This window comes from Sinocyclocheilus rhinocerous, unplaced genomic scaffold (genome assembly GCF_001515625.1).
Source record: "Sinocyclocheilus rhinocerous isolate Xijiao unplaced genomic scaffold, SAMN03320098_v1.1 scaffold568, whole genome shotgun sequence".
NCBI lineage: Eukaryota > Metazoa > Chordata > Actinopteri > Cypriniformes > Cyprinidae > Sinocyclocheilus > Sinocyclocheilus rhinocerous.
The window spans coordinates 246,584-263,330 of NW_015652173.1; positions in this window are offsets into that span (position 1 = coordinate 246,584).

Consider the following 16,747-nt stretch of genomic DNA (forward strand, 5'->3'; position numbering starts at 1 on the left):
GTATAATTTAGATAATTTATGCCATATTATTGCTATAATTCAGTGCCAAGATATCTATCCCTCACACCTTCTCAACAAAACAAGACAAAACATGTATGCATGTTTCTTCCACTACAGGCACTTAGTTGATTTTTTTAGCCAAAATTTCAACAAGATTTTGACATTTTGTTTTATAAAGGTCACATAAAAATAATCTTTTAACCATGACTTTTTACCCAAAAGAAGGCAGTTCATCTGTTGAAGCTTTAGTTCTTGTCCTAATAAAACAATGTTTTTTACAACAGGAGATTGATTGCCTTTGGCTTGTTTGTTTATCTATATATCTACCTATCTATATATCTATATATCTATCATCTATCCCATACTTTATTTTTGCTAGTTAAAATTCCTTTTTTTTTTGCTTGTTTGTTTGTTTGTTTTTGTTTTGTCCCAGACTTAATAATTAAATTTTTGAAACCTAAATAATCTAGGCGAATATTGAAAATCATTTTATTATTTTTGTTTAGTCATAATTTCCACTGCATTAGATTTTGTCCCAATCAGTATCCAGTCAAACTGTAACTTTTCAAATTATGATAAAGGGTGAAAATATTGTTTAATTGTGTGTATTTATATATGTAAAAGTTGTGAACGCTAGCTATTAAATTAGCCTTAGCAATGTAAAAGTGATGTTCATTTTATTGCAAAACTGTTTACAATTTCATTTTCATCACAGAATGCTATTTCAAAAATAAATAAATAAACAATTATTCTGTTATGCATGTATGTACTGATGGACTTTGCTAGGTAATGAAAAAAAAAGTTTAAAATGCCCATAGTTAAAGAAACACCAGTCTATGTAGCTTCCGTATCAATAGATCTGAAATTCCAAAACTTGATCTGTTTTCAAGTGAAGTAGTTGGAGGCAGAGGAAGTGGATTGGGTCTCAGACTCTCCCTTCTACGGTGGCCGAGAGAGCTCAACACGCTGCAACTTCAGAAAACACATGCAAATAGAAAAAGCACCAGCAAATTAAGAAAACATCTTCATCAGTTTGACAGCACATGTGCTGCAAAACCTCACAACACAACCAAATAAAGAAACGCGCTGCAAATGCTCACAACACAACCAAATAAAGAAACGTGCTACAAATGCTCACAACACAACCAAATACAGAAACGCACAGACCACAACAGGAGGACCCCAACAATGCCCAAATTAACCCAACAAAACTAAAATTAACCTTTTTTTTTGTATTGATTACCATTTGTATAACCACAGTTCTACAAATACCATGGTTAAACTATGGTTAGTGTAGTAAATCCATGGTTAATTTGTGGTTACCATGGTTTAACTATAGTAACCATTTTTTGTTTTTATTTATTTTTTACATAAATGTATTTATTAATTAATTAGTTTTAATAGTAAAACCATATGGTTAATTTTTGTAAGGGAAGTTTTAAGTTAGCCAGCTTACATGCTTTCACAGTTACAGTAATTGTGTATTTCGTCAGCTTATTTAGGCTAATAATTTCAACAACAAAAAAAAGAGGAAGCAAAGGAATCATATGATCAGGATGTTAAAATAAACAAAAATCTCACCTTTCAGAGCAAACATTGATAAATATGTCCCAGCCATGTTCGTCACTTTGCGGATCCCTTAAACATTTCCGATGTGGTCTGTGCCTATTTGCAGCGTGTTTCTTTGGTTGTGTTGTGAGCATTTGCAGTGCGTTTCTTTATTTGTTTGTGATGTGAGCATGTGCAGCACGTTTCTGTTTTTGCAGCACTTTTTTTTTTATTTGGTTGTGTTGTGAGCATTTGCAGCGTGTTTCTGTTTTTGCAGCGCGTTTCTTTATTTGGTTGTGTTGTGAGCATTTGCAGCGCGTGTGTTGTCAAATTGATGAAGATGTTTTCTTAATTTGCAGGTGTTTTTTCTATTTGCATGTGTTTTTTCATTTGCAGCAAGTTGAGCTCTCTCGGCCACCGTACCCTTCTCCTTCCTGAACACCAGCCAAGATGCGGCTGCCTTTAAGACGGGGGTTTTATCAATACACCCCACTCTCAAATCCCCCTCTCCCCTCACAAAGCTTCTCTCCCCAGACTCCAGCTGTAATAAACCACCTCTTTTTGAACTGGAGTCTGAGTGAATATCTTTGAAAGGGGGGAAAAAAAGATATTCAATCCACACCATTAAAGACTCTGGGTGGATGGTGTTTGTATGGAGGCGGAGGGGGATTCGGGATAGTGTGTGTGTGTGTGTGTGTACCTGTTTTTCTATTCTGGTGGGGACTTAAACCTGAATACACACAGACTCATGGGGACTCGTGTCACGGTGGGGACCTAAATTGAGGTCCCCACGGGTAAACAAGCTAATAAATCACACATAATTAAGTTTTTTGAAAATCTAAAAATGCAGAAAGTTTCCTGTGAGGGGTAGGTTTAGGGGTAGGGTTGGTGTAGGACAATAGAATATACGGTCTGTACAGTAGAAAAACCATTACGCCTATGGAGAGTCCCCACAAGGATAGCAAACCAGACGTGTGTGTGTGTGTGTGTGTTCTCTTGGATTGTGTTAGGTGAAGCAAAGGGCTTTTATGAATCTATAGGGTGGGATCTTGAGTAGGCCCTACTATATGGATTTTTTTTCCCTTTTGTTGTATACATTATTCAAATCAATTTTTTTTAAATATGTTCTGAGGTCTTTGCAAGTTAAGCTCTATCAACAGTATTTGGGACATACTGTAATGGCAGCCACAATAATAATTTAGAGTCTTCCCAAATAATAAAGTGGTTACAGTAAGTCACTTACATTGGGTAATGTTAAAATACTGTAAACACTGATTCAGATTCCAAGATTTAAACATGAAATGCATGAGGCAAGGGTGATAGAATCACTTTTTTTTTTACCTTGTCTGCAAAGTTATATTGAATATTCTTAATACTTGTCATGTAAATGTATGAGAAGGACATTATACAATGAAAAAATAATACAGTAAAAACTTTGCAGTTCAAATAGTCCACATTTTTTCATTTGATAATGTGATAATTACAGTAATTTAGCAAAAATGCAAACTACATATTTCTGATGTACAGTAAGTGCATGGCCCTGTTTACTTTCATTGTAGATGTCTTGCTGAAAACTTTCCTTGACTGAATACAAATGAAGAATGCGTTTTTACAATTATTTCTACATTTATTTTCTGTGGTAATGTACATAATGCCGCAGTTGCTGTTGTATTGAATCTGAGACATTTCTTCAAAGCACCAGTACATAATACAATTCTTAAGAACTATAATAAAGTTTTTGTTTTTTAACTGAAGGTTTTCTGTTTAGTGCCAGGCTGTAAAACCCTGTTTGGGTTTTAAATAGAAAAGTGTGGCTTTGCTGTAGAAGTCAAGAAAGGAGTTTAAGAGCATTTGCTTTGAACATGTCTGTTTATCATCAATATTTCAATAATATATCAAGATGTCAATAAGAGAACAAATATGCGTATAAGTGTGAGACATATCAAAAGTTTTAACGTGCCACTAAAATTGGATGTATGAATGAAACTGTCATCCTGCTGAACACACAAAGACTAGGATCTGACTGGCTGCCTTGATGAGGTAAATCTACATTCCAACTTGAAATTTTTGCAAAGAATGATCAAAGGCAAACAGTGGGTCTTTATCGCTGCAAGGATGTGATTATTGAAATCTTGAAGTTTTGTTTTAATAATGTCCTTCCTCAAAGTCATCAGCTTATAAAAGATACATCATAGAAATCCCTGCAAAGGTCAGTGTGAATTTAAAAAAAAAAAGTACATTTGACCAAGGCAGGGTTGTAGGGGCACAGCCTTCCGATAAATCTTACCCCACATTAATGGAAATAGACCACAATCGGAGTTAAGACTATGATCCATGTGTGATATTAAAGCCAACAGCTGCTGCATTCCCTCCACCTCTGATTCCCGAGTCCATTTACTCAACTGGGCTATTAATACATGTATATGTAATTTGTGCAAAATCCTCTACCTTTCTCTTGATCTCTATTCCCGTGAGATGTCTGAAATCCGAGAACGTGTCTCCAGGTACGAGACCCGGAACAAGGCTTACCGCTCAGTCTGCAAGGGTCCAGCGGTCCCCTTATCCGACAGTTCAAGGAAAATACTAAATTTGATATAATTGTATTTCTTTTTCCTTTTTAATTCGCTCTCCCTTTGGACGTCCGCCATCTGGGTCAAGGGCATCAACGGGAAGGAAGTTGCCTAGACGGATATAACAAATCTAACATTAGCATGTGATGCAAATATCCTAAATATGTATCATGTTTATGTTTGCTTTATTATAGTTCAGCTGTGGAACCTTATGCAAGATATTACACCTTAGTTTCTTTGCTAACTTGCCTGCAAATTTTGCCATTACTTTTTTATTATATTCATCAAAGACAAAAGAAGATGTTTAATATAATATCCAAGCTGCTCTTGATCATACAGTTTAGGTGAATATTGACCAGGGACTGTCAAGCCAAAAACAGGAAAATAAAACTGAAATAATAATAAAAGTGGTCCATATGACTTCTGGGCTGTTTTCAGAGGTAAAGCTAAAAACATACTGTAAAAAAAAGCAACCTGTGAAATGTATGTAAAAAATAAAAATAAAATGTGGTTGCCAGAACAGAAAAAAGTTACATTTCAGATTTTAAGAACTTAACTTAAAATTAAAAGAACTTAAAACTTAAAATATTATTTTAACAACATAAGATGTAACATAAAACTGTAATGTACATAATGAAGAAAAAAACTAAGCATAGTTATGTCAATGAAAGGGTCACACAGGGAATTGTGGGAATGATGTCAATACAGCTTTACACTGTAAATTATAAGTTTACAGTGTAAAGTTTACAGTTATAAGAAAATTACATTTTCTCTTCCAAAAATACAGTCAAGTCAATTTAACAGTATTTAATGTTAAATTCTGAAATGTCCCATGAGAATTATTACAGTTTTTCACTGTAAATAGTAACAACACTTTCCGTTAACCAATTAGTTAGTAGTTTTCTAGGAGGAAACGGCCATTATACAGAAAAGAGCAGCTCATACATTCTGCTATAAATATGTTTCCTTGTGTTCCTTGGAAGAAAAAAAAATCATACACGAGTAAATGATGACAGGATTGCTGTTCTTGGGTGAACTTTCCCTTTAAAAGAGTAATTTAGCTTCTCACTTTTGCAGAGAGGCTAATTGGTATTCATCTCTGCATCAAACCTGTGTTTTTTTCAGATAGAAGGTGTTTGAGATGTACCTGAGAGTAAACTTTAACGGTATACTTTATTGTACGAGGCACTATTCTGGTACTCCACTTGTGCTTCAGGCTTCGAGCGGCACTACAGGCAGAAATTAAGTACAAAAGTGCCTGAGTCTGCCAATAAAAGGCCATCTGAGTTTATTTTTGGAGTGCGTACATGTACGTGACAGTTTCTGTGTGTACTGGGATAACATTTTAATTGTGGATGCTAAAAATATAGTTTTATATAGAGCTTAAAACTCCACCTTGTTGCTCAGATACCGTAATTTTGACACAAACCATTTCAGATATGAACTTAATAATATTCATAGTGGCTCTGGGTTCTTTTGTGTCATTTTATTAAGATCATTTTTATGCTCCGATACAACAGGAGTTCAAACTGATTAGGGCCTTCTCTAAAGGTCACCCTCCAATTGATTGAAAGTTGAATTTCTTTCACTGGGCATACCAACTAACCTTTTACCGCTTTGCTGAGGATGAAAGTAAAAAATGTTCCTGGTATTATAACTTTTTTTAAAGAAAAAGCACCACTGGGGTAAAAGAAACACAGATGATACACAGCAAACACATTAGAGATGTTTTAATTTAAAGACACAATGTGTCAATGTGTACATATAAATCACATTAATGAGATTAAAGTGTCTACTTTAATATTTCAAATAACATGTCAAAATATGGGTTGAAATAATGTTGCCATTTAGTGTAACAGATATATTTATGGAAAAATTAAACAACATACTTTTACAGTTATTAAAATATATAAAGGAAAAGTGATAATACAAAACTTGATTGTATTTTTAAATTATTAAAAACTTGTTTGGATGGATGGTGGCAAAGATTAAAAATTACAATTCAATTATTTTGTTTTTGAGGGGTTGCACGGTGATCCTTAAATAGAGTCTTTTAACGATATCTAATGATTCTGATTGTAAATATGCCTAAAAAGTTGTTGTTTTTTGTTTTGTTTTTTTACCTATTGTTACACTGAATGACATTTTAGTATTTGGCTTCTGTAAATCAGGGTGTATATGTATGATGATCATTATTTTTGCTAATAAAATTAAATAGGACATATTCTAATGTACGGGTGTTGCTTAATTCAGAAGCTGTATTAATAAATATTAAAAAATAAACATTATTAATAAAATATAATACAATTTTGTTTTTAGTTCAAAAATGTAAGATTCCAAAAAAAAAAGATTACAGATTACAGTTATGTGTAGATTGCATATTATTCACACAATGGCAGTAGGATTTTTTATTTATTTATTTAGGCCTACTGATTTATTGATTTATTGATTCATTGATTTTGTCTCCCTTTTACATCATCCTGTGTATGTATTAGTGTGTAGATTTGAATTCCAGATCTTCAGCGAGGTTCAAAACTTTTTGATTCTTGTGTTGAGCCAAATCTAGCCAAATTTCCCAGTTCAGAACATATTATCATTTCCATCGATAAGAGTGGATTGATCCATACACATTCACCCAAATCTAATGCTAAAGACGTCCCGTCATGCCGCCACTATCAGAATCCTCCTCTCTTCCATTGTCTCATTGGACAACAGACTGCAAGTCTGAGTTAAACCAGAAAGCACTAAAAAAGACAGATATCCCCATAGTTTGATTATGTAAGAGTATGAATTACTCAACGACGTGACGTTGGCCGTGGCTGCAGGTTGGCGCTACCCGTCGGCGCGCCTTAAGCCTTCTACGGGGCAGAACACGGAGACTAATGGCGACCTTTAGGTGGCCTAACGAAGCGAGGGGAAGAGAATTGCTTCTGTCAGCTTCCCTTTTCCCGCCCACATATACTCACATTAAAACAGAAGGGGACATCTAGACACAGTCCTTGAGAGGAAGGGTGAAGAGAGGGGTTGAGACCTGAATTAAATTTTACCTCTACTTGGAGGAAAGGAGCCATCTTAATTCAGATGGCTGACATTAGACTGACAGTTAAATGGTGGTGATGATATAGATGGGATTCCCTGAGTGTTAGCAAATGAATAGTTTGGAAACAAACTTATTTCACTTTTTATGTTGTTATTATAGCTTATTCTGAAATTACTGGGCTAGGCTTTGTGTTAATAATCAGTTAGAATGGATGGAAAATTACTAACCAGTCAGTGATACTTTGCATCATATGCCATCGTTTTCTAGCAAATGTGTTTATAATTGTTCTAGCTGTTATGTTGTATTAATAGCTGTATAATTTCAAGCTTTTATCTGTTAAATGAAAAAAAAGAAAAGTTGTTATTTAAAGAAATGTGTAACAATACTGAGTAAATTCATTCTGGCATTTGGTTACATTGGTCATATGGACAAAACAATACATAAATAAATCAACACAATTAGAAAATAAATGTATTTTTTAGCATTTCATATTATTTTGATGTTTAATATTCATGAGGTGTGGGATTTGTATCCAATTAGTCATCATGTGGGTGGGGCTACAATGTTATCGCTGTCATAGTTGGTTAGTACAAACAAAGGAGGGAAGCATTTATTGCGTTGTTGCATCTTGCCTGGTTTGAACATAAAACTATTTATCATTATCCAATCAATTCCCAAAATATAAAATCCCGTCCTCTTAAATAGCCCATTTCCTTCTGAAATACATCGGATTATGGAAGTAAAATGGACTGCAAACACTTTTTTATATTAATTTAGCATAATATACCAGGGAAGTCCAATGTAGGTTTTGTTGTGAGACCTTTATATGAAAGTCCATTCATAACCATTACTTGTAGAGTCTCTCAGAAGTTCCTCTCACAAAAAAAATCTATGATAAACAATTGAATTCTGTTATTGTCCATGAACAGAAGTGTGTATTCTTTAAACCTGCAGCGCCACACTTCACTTTGCACAGTTAGTGATGGGATCATCCAGTGTGAGTGTCTCCATGCATGTAGCCTAATTCACCCCTCATTCTTTCCTCACTTCTTCTTTCATACCCGCTGGTAATGTGAGAAAAACGACAGCTTGGGTCTGATAAAATTGACCTTGATGTTAATGAGGTTCCTTCGGATAGAGAGCGGTCTGAAAAATGTGCACACACATAAGCACGCGCGCCGCTGACATCATTGCCCTGTCAACACCACCCCACTTACCTCTGTCAGTCTCGAGAACACGTCGCAGCCCACACTTGTCACACTCATTAGTCCAAGCGAAGAGATTTACAACCTTGATGTATCCCACAATCCCCAGCTCACATCTGCTCCATTTGATCTGTCAGTATAAGCCTCTCTCCGACATACTTTTTCCATGGCTGTTCAAGGCACACTTGAGAAAACATCATCTGAAAACAAATTCACTGTCATCTATAGACCACGGGTCAAATATCATCAGACGCTCTCGGCCGCTTTAATTCAAGATGGTTTCCAATAGAACTGTCATCCAGCATTGGCGTTCAAAAGAGGCAATTCTTGTGTTTGAGGTTATAGAAAATCAAGCCATCGTTTAGAGCTTCTTGCAAGCAGTGTCGTCTGGTTTTTGTCTGCTATGATCAGTGTTGGGCAAGCTACTGGAAAAAGAATGATACCAAACATTAGCTAAGCTACGTTCAAAGTTATCATTTAGAGAAAGTAGTTACATTAGAAGCAACATAGTAAAAGTACACTCTTAAAAATAAAAGTTCCAAAATGTGGTTTTCAAAATTATGCCAAATAAAAACCATTTTGGGTTTCCTCGAAGAACCTTTCAGAGAACAGTTCTTTAAAAAAAATTAAATTCTTAGTACGAAGAACATTTCAATAATCTAAAGAACCTTTTTCCACAATAAAGGTTCCATTGATGTTAAAGATTCTTTATGGAATCACAGATGCCAATAAACGTAAAGTGTCAGATTGGAATGGCATCAAAAGTGTTCCAATGGTTTGGTAAACAGCAGCTGTTCACCAAAGATAAGGATTTTCAAGAGCATTATCATACATACTGTAATATACGATGAGATGTGGAAATTCACAGCAAAGGTGATCAATTGGCATAACGTTTTCCAGCAATGTTGCCTCAGAAGGATCCTTGGCGTCTCCAATCGTGACCACATCACCGACAAAGAAATACTACAAAGGTCTAACTCAAGACGCCGGATGCAAATCTTTGGCCACGTCTTACGAATGTCTGATCACCATTATCCAAAAACCGCATTTTGATGGGTACCTCCCAGAGGGAAATGGAAGCAAGGACAGCATCGAAAGACTTGGCACCAAACATTTAAGGAAGATTTGGAAGCTATAAACATTATATGGGATGATGTTGACACTGTTGCAAATTATCAAAATCACTGGAGAACTGCCCAATGTGTCCAGCACAGGGCTAGATGATGATGATGAAGAGATGTCAATAAAGAACCTTTATTTTTTAAGAGTGTAGCTTTCTATATGTATAATTCATATTTGTTGAGTTTTTTTAGACAGAAAATGTCTTTACTTTCAGTACAGGATTGTTCTTCACCAACTAAATTGCCTCTTTCTTAACTTGTAGTAGGATGCATTTGCAGGTTTGTTTCAAATGACTAAGGGCCAGTTTTACTAACAGCTTGCGCCAGCACAAACCGCCTTTTGGCGTTAAAATAGTACTGACAGGTTTAACTAAAGACGCGCAGTGAAGAATTAGCACTGAAAAGGCATGGACACAGTTATTTTTGTGCCTGATCTTATTGAATATGCTTTTGCAGGAATTTCTCTTTCAGACGCAAAATTTATGGGAGGAGAGTATTCAAATGAATCACGCAACGTGTTTTACTAACGTTAGCGCTCGCCAAATTACTGGCATTTGCGCCATTATTTAACGCCCAAATAAAGCATGTCTTAAAATATTTTGTGCTTGAAATGGCTGCAATTATTGTTGCTAAGAGGAGGCACCGCAGAGAACAGAGAGCATGTGGTAGAAGGGAGAGGATTTTTTCCACACGTATTAATTTATTTTGAATGCCAGAAGAACATATTATCCGAACATATAATTTGCCAAGCCATGATATTTTTAATTTGCTTCAGGAAATAAAAGACGACTTGGAACCCTCAACTAGGAGTCATACAATACCAGCTCTATCAAAACTTCTTGAAACCTTAATTTTTGGACCTCCGGTTCTTTTCAACGTACTGTGGCTTCTTTATTTCTTTATTCTTTATTTGCGACTATGCTAATTTACGATGCACTTGGTATATTGCGTTGGTCGATATGTAAATGAGATGTTGCATCTGTGTTCTTTAATTTGCGCGTTGTTAGTAAATCACCTGCAGAAATTTCCAAGCTCATCGGCGCCGTTTTGGAACTTCGCTCTCGAGCTAATTTGCCCTGTTTAGTAAAACTGGCCCTTAATTGCCACTTTATCCAGCGTTCAGTTTATCTTTGTTATCCTATTATAGTTATGATGTGAAAGAAACCTGTTGTGCTGATTCATTCACACAACTTAATTGGTAAAATATGTTTTTGCAAGTGTCATTGCTACTTTACTATAAAATAGCTTTGTTATTGAAAAGCAACATGATTGTAGTACATGACATTTGCTAAATCACTATTAAATAATGTAGTTAAGCTAATAACTACGTTTTAATGCTACTGGCCATAATAATAGAGCAAGTTTTGGGACATGTGTGCTAAGATGTTTCTGTTAAACCTTTGAGTTTCACTTACAACCCAGAGGACAAGAACATCGTAATGTCAAAGGACATTCATTGAATGCCCTAGAGAAGGAATCATCTATTTGGTATAGATGACTGTTCATGTCAAAAGTCTACAGTGGATTCGCTCAGTTGTAAACTCAAGCTCAGTGATTTAGATCTGTGGGTTTATTTGTGTTATTGTCTTTTTATGGTTTCTGGTTTTGACCGGCAGTTAGTTATTCAAAAGAAACTCAACCTGTCAAGAACATTTTCAGTTATATTAATATGCAGTGACAGCTGTAAGCGAGTCGTTTTCTAGGTTGCTTTTCCAGAAAAGAGAAAACACTTGAGGAACTTGTTGAAAATTTTTATTTTTTGCAGTTCTGTTCGATAATGTTAGTGTTTAAAGAAAGCTTTTTAAGTTTAAGCTAACGGACTTGTTGCTATGACAACAACTCCGGGATGAGCTTCGAAGAACCAAACAATCCAAGATCATGCCAAATCATCAACAATCAAAGTTAGCGACGTACGAAGAACGGGCCCCAGGAATGACAAAAACACCCTCAAATGTAAACATTTTTGGGGGAGAAATGTGCTTAATTCTCATGGAAATGGAATGTGAAAGATCTAATTGTCCTAAAATGGGCTTCATTTTATTAAAAAAAAAAAAATAGCATTTTCTTTTGATTTTGGGGGTGAAATGTGAGCTGGGCATGTATCACTTCACTGTATTCATTAAAACAAAGCTCAAGCATCTGTTGCGGATCACTACACCTTCATGCGCTAACCCTTTCAAATCAAATATATCACGGTCTTGACAGACTTAGAGTAACATACACAACTGAACTTCCATGTCTGACATTTTGCCTCCTGACCGTAACATCCAAGATGGCTTCAGAAGGAGCCTAGAGCGTCAGTGCACCCAGAGAGCATTACCTGCAATTTTGCAGGACAGAACAAGTCAAGTGTGTAAAGTTCAACAGAAACATCACAGAAAATGAACCCAGCCGATGACATTTTAATCAGAACAGTCCCGCTATGTAAAAATAGCATTGTTGACAGAGCTGGGTAATTTATTTCTTGTGCTGTTTGTATTGGTCTACACATTCGCAGCGCCGCTCATTGTTACACAGACGACAAATTAATATTTTCTTGTTCAGTTGAAGGTCAGGGGAAGCAGATTTGGTAAAAGTCACCATAAGTCAAACTGGTGGATGTCACGTCATCCAAAAAAATAGCTCTGTGCTATTTTAACTTCAACATGTAATGTAAACTGATAAAAAATGATATTACTAAAAATATTTGCTGATTTATTATGTAGACTGACAGGCTGAAAAGTTATGTGTTTGAGAATATTTAAATTAAAATACTTTTTACATTTTTTTAAACAAATGTGCACCACAGCTCTTTCCAAGAAAAACATTATGGGGTGAATTCATTGAGCTGTCTTATTCTCTAACTACCAGCAGTTTAGTTTAACTAGATATACATATGCTAAAATAGTGCTGCACTGTTTGTTAAAAAAAAATTAAAATTGTTTTCAGCACAATATGCACCTCTTTTTTATGTAAATTAGGCTTATTATACAGTTAAGTGTGCCTTGTTCACAAATTCAATGCATTTTATTCAGTGTAGTCAGAAAGTTGTATTTAAAATATATATTTTTGAACATTTTTAGCAATCATAGCAGCAGTAATTCATCATTGAAACAAGTCAAAATAGGACTTCAAGGGATAGCTGTTATAATGCCTGATGAAACAAAAAAGTACAGATAGATAGATAGATAGATAGATAGATAGATCAATGGATAGATCAATGGATAGATCGACAGACAGACAGACAGGCAGGCAGGCAGGCAGACAGACAGACAGACAGACAGACAGACAGATAGATAGATAGATAGATAGATAGATAGATCACTCTGTCTGTCTCTCTTGTCTTTTTCAGTTGGACAGTCAGTGCAGATGACACTGTAGACATCGGGCCTCTTGCCCATTTTTTGGCCTGTGCTTCGAACATCAATCATGAGCTCTCAAAGGGAGTCGTACGTATGCACTTACATCCGTCACCCTTTCCCTCATGCCCGTACCACTTAGGAACAGGACGTTTTAATGCACTCTCAAAGTCAGACATTTCAAACGTAGGCAGAGGGAGCGAGAGAAGGAGAACAGGAATGGAAGAGGGTATATAGGACGATAGATTATGCATAAAATTGTCTTATTTCTATTCACACGTTCGAACACGACAGGCTGCAGATGACATTTTGACGTGGGATTTGCTTAGCGGCATCTGTCCATATATATGCATGCAAAATACACAAGGAGGGATAAGCAAAATACCATAGGGGTGAGAAATAGAGTTTGAAATAAGAACAGAGCGAGAGTGGATGTGTAGAGTGGCTGTTTTTGAATGGTAGATCTACTGTCCTTGTCACAGAGGCACTTGTAGATTCTGAGATAAAGCTTTCAAAGTGACAGCTCAGATGCACTCTGCAGTAGTAAAGGGCAGAATGCTGAAATGCACAATACATCTGAAAAGATGTTTTCCATCTGGCGGCGTAAGACAGCCTTTCGACTTTAATTGAGCTGCCTGTGAGAATTCTAGCATGGATAACGCATCTGTATTCTTGTGGTGGGCTAACGTTAAAATCTCTAGAATTGAGGATTTTAGTGCGGCAAGGCGTGCAAATGTCCTCAGGGGTGATTGGTATCTTATTAACTATGCTGTTGATGGTCTGATACGAAAATAATGACACATGATTGCAATATAAAACCCCATCAGCTAGAATGGGGCCTTGCGCTAAGAGCAGCGTGTTTGTTGCGAATGAACTTTAAGATTAAAGATGTTTCGTTATTGGCCTTTTTGACACTTTTATTGATATGGAGAGCTAAAGGGAAATGGCAGAGAAGAAGGAGGACTGGGATGAGGAAATGTCACAAGCTAAATTCTAAACTGTCGCCCACATTAGCACACAAGTTCAATGTGTCATAGTTTGTTTTTCTTACAGCTTTCTTAGAATGAGGTAAGGAATATAGTCTGCAATACTATCAATATATCACTTAGAGAGACTTTAAATTAACATAAGTTTTATCATAAAAGTATTATATGTATGTGTGTGTGTGTGTGTGTGTGTGTGTGTATATATATATATATATATATATATAAAATATGTGTATCTAAATGGATGCATGGATGGACAGACGGATAGATAGATGATAGATAGATAGATAGATAGATAGATATACACACACACACACACACACACACTTAAAATATAATTATTGGTAACATTATAGGTACTGTATCAGTAACATGTATCAGACAGAATAAAAGTATTTTGCGTCCCTAACCATAATAAATTCTGGTCCATTTTGTAGTTTCTTCTGCACACTTGCACAGGAAGAGACCTTTCTTAACCCCCTAAGCTGTTTTAGTCCAGTTAGCATCAGGACGCCAGTCCCTGCTGTCCTATTAGCTTCTGCTGATCCTTCTTTTTTGTAATCAGTAGATACTTCCAGACGCGGATCTGACAGTAAATATCGCTTGCTCCTCACCTCTTGGCTGATGGGAATACATTTTTGTATTCAATTACAGCAAATGACTTGAGCGGATCGATGCCTGCTCCCTGTTGAAAAGAGCATTCTTTACCGACTACATGTTCATACAACACACAAGGCATCTGAATGACTCCAGCCGCAGCACACTGTTTGTGTGCTCTCCTCTCTCGGGGGGAAGATTACAGCTCGTATCATTTTGACGTGAAACAGTTTGATGAGGGGGCAATGGATCAATAGGCTTTGGGTGCCTAAACGGATCGAAATGGACTAAATGTTCCCATTTGTATCCTGCAGACAATGGCTCTGCATCCACCTTGGAAGAGCACAGCATTGATCCAATAAAGGAAAGCCAAAACGGACTCCCTAATTTTATTTCATTCACATGAGGGATCTGTAATTTCGGTTGTAGGTACTGAAGGGGTGGAGCGAGATGGTGGAGGTCAACTTAAGTCATGCCGACAAATTGCGCTATTATGAGCCAGAGAGGACAGAGGTTGAGAATTCAATCAAGACCTTTTGAAAGTAATGGTGTCATTATAGTCAAAAATACTTGTCCCCTGTAAGATCATAGTATGAATTAGAGCTGGCCAATATGATGTACAGTGTGGAGGACATTGCTATGCTCTTTATACTGTGATAGATTTGCTTGGCTATCAGTGAGCCGCTTTACGTTTACACATGAGAGCAGTGAAGAAACATGGAGTAATATGAAAATATGAAGCGGGACGAAAAACTTATTAAAGTCAATGTAAATTGCTGTTTGCACTCTGTATTATTTGTTAAATTTAATGTATTTCCGAATGAAACAGGATGTAAAGCAAAAAATATATTAAAAAAACTATAGAACAATACTTTTTTCCATTGAAAATGTATTGAAAAATGGGTGTTATGTGCCACAATGAAGTAAATTTGCTAAAACACTATCTAAATAGCAGTTTATTTGATTTTGTTTTTTTTTTGTTGCATTTATTAATTTGGCTATGTTAAGTGACATCAGCAGAAAACAAAGTTGTTAAAATGTGGCTCATCAAATCAGAGTATAGAGTTGAATATGTTTTATAATATAAATATTTTTGCAGGTTTTTTTTTTTCATTTATGTTTATTAATTTGGCTATCAGGTAACATTATGCAAAGTGACATTAACTGGTTTGTTTGTTTTTAATAGTATTTATTTATGAGCATTCTTTCAAAGCTAGCTTGCTATCGCTAGCCTTTCAAAAATCGCCTACCCTACCTTTAAAATGCTATTTATTTGTTTGTTTGTTTGTTTTATTTGTTAGTTTGACCATTGGTTAGCATTATGCTAACATCAACAGAAAAAAAAATGGATAACGCATCTGGGGAAGTCGTGGCCTAACGGTTAGAGAGTCGGACTCGTAACCCAAGGTTGCGGGTTCGAGTCTCAAACCGGCAGGGATTGTAGGTGGGGGGAGTGAATGTACAGTGCTCTCTCCCACCTTCAATACCACGACTGAGGTGCCCTTGAGCAAGGCACCGAACCCCCAACTGCTCCCCGGGCGCCGCAGCATAAATGGCTTCCCACTGCTCCGTGTGTGTGTTCACTGCTGTGTGTGTGCACTTTGGATGGGTTAAATGCAGAGCACTAATTCCAAGTATGGGTCACCATACTTGGCCACATGTCACGACACTCACTTGTTTGTTTTTTATTAATATCTATTTATTAATTTGGCTATTGGTCAGAATTGTGCTAAGTGGCATGAATGAAGAAGCAAGATGTTCGAATGTGGCTGATCAAATCATAATTCAGAGTTGGATCTGTTTCCTAATATTAATAGTTTAACTGGTTTAAGTTTTTTTTGTGTGTGTGTTTGTGTGTGTGTTTTTTTTTACTCCAGCACTACATAATGTCAAGTTGTTTTTGCACAGGTGTTGGACGTGTCAATCATTTGTTAGGAATAATTTTGTATTTTGGTTCGCATTCATCAAAAGTGTAAATAATTACAAAATGAAGAATGAATTATGTTATCCCAAACTAACATTAACATCTGGTAACTTAAAGGTAAAATATTGCAAAAATACCAAAAAAGAGATGTGCAAAAATAATGATCGCTTTTCTAACAGGTTTCCTGACATCTTCCATTGGTCAAACAAACACAAAATAACACAACTGGGGGGTATTCCAAAAAGCAGGTTATGTGACATACCCAGGTATGTTTGAGGATAAGCGAGCGGATAACCTCAGCTTTCGGTTCCAAAATCGGAGGTAACTCTCAGGGTATGTAAGTAACCATAGTAACTTGCTCTCTGAAGATAACCTGCTCCGGAGCAGGTTATGTTCCAGGGTTAGTTCACTTCAGCGC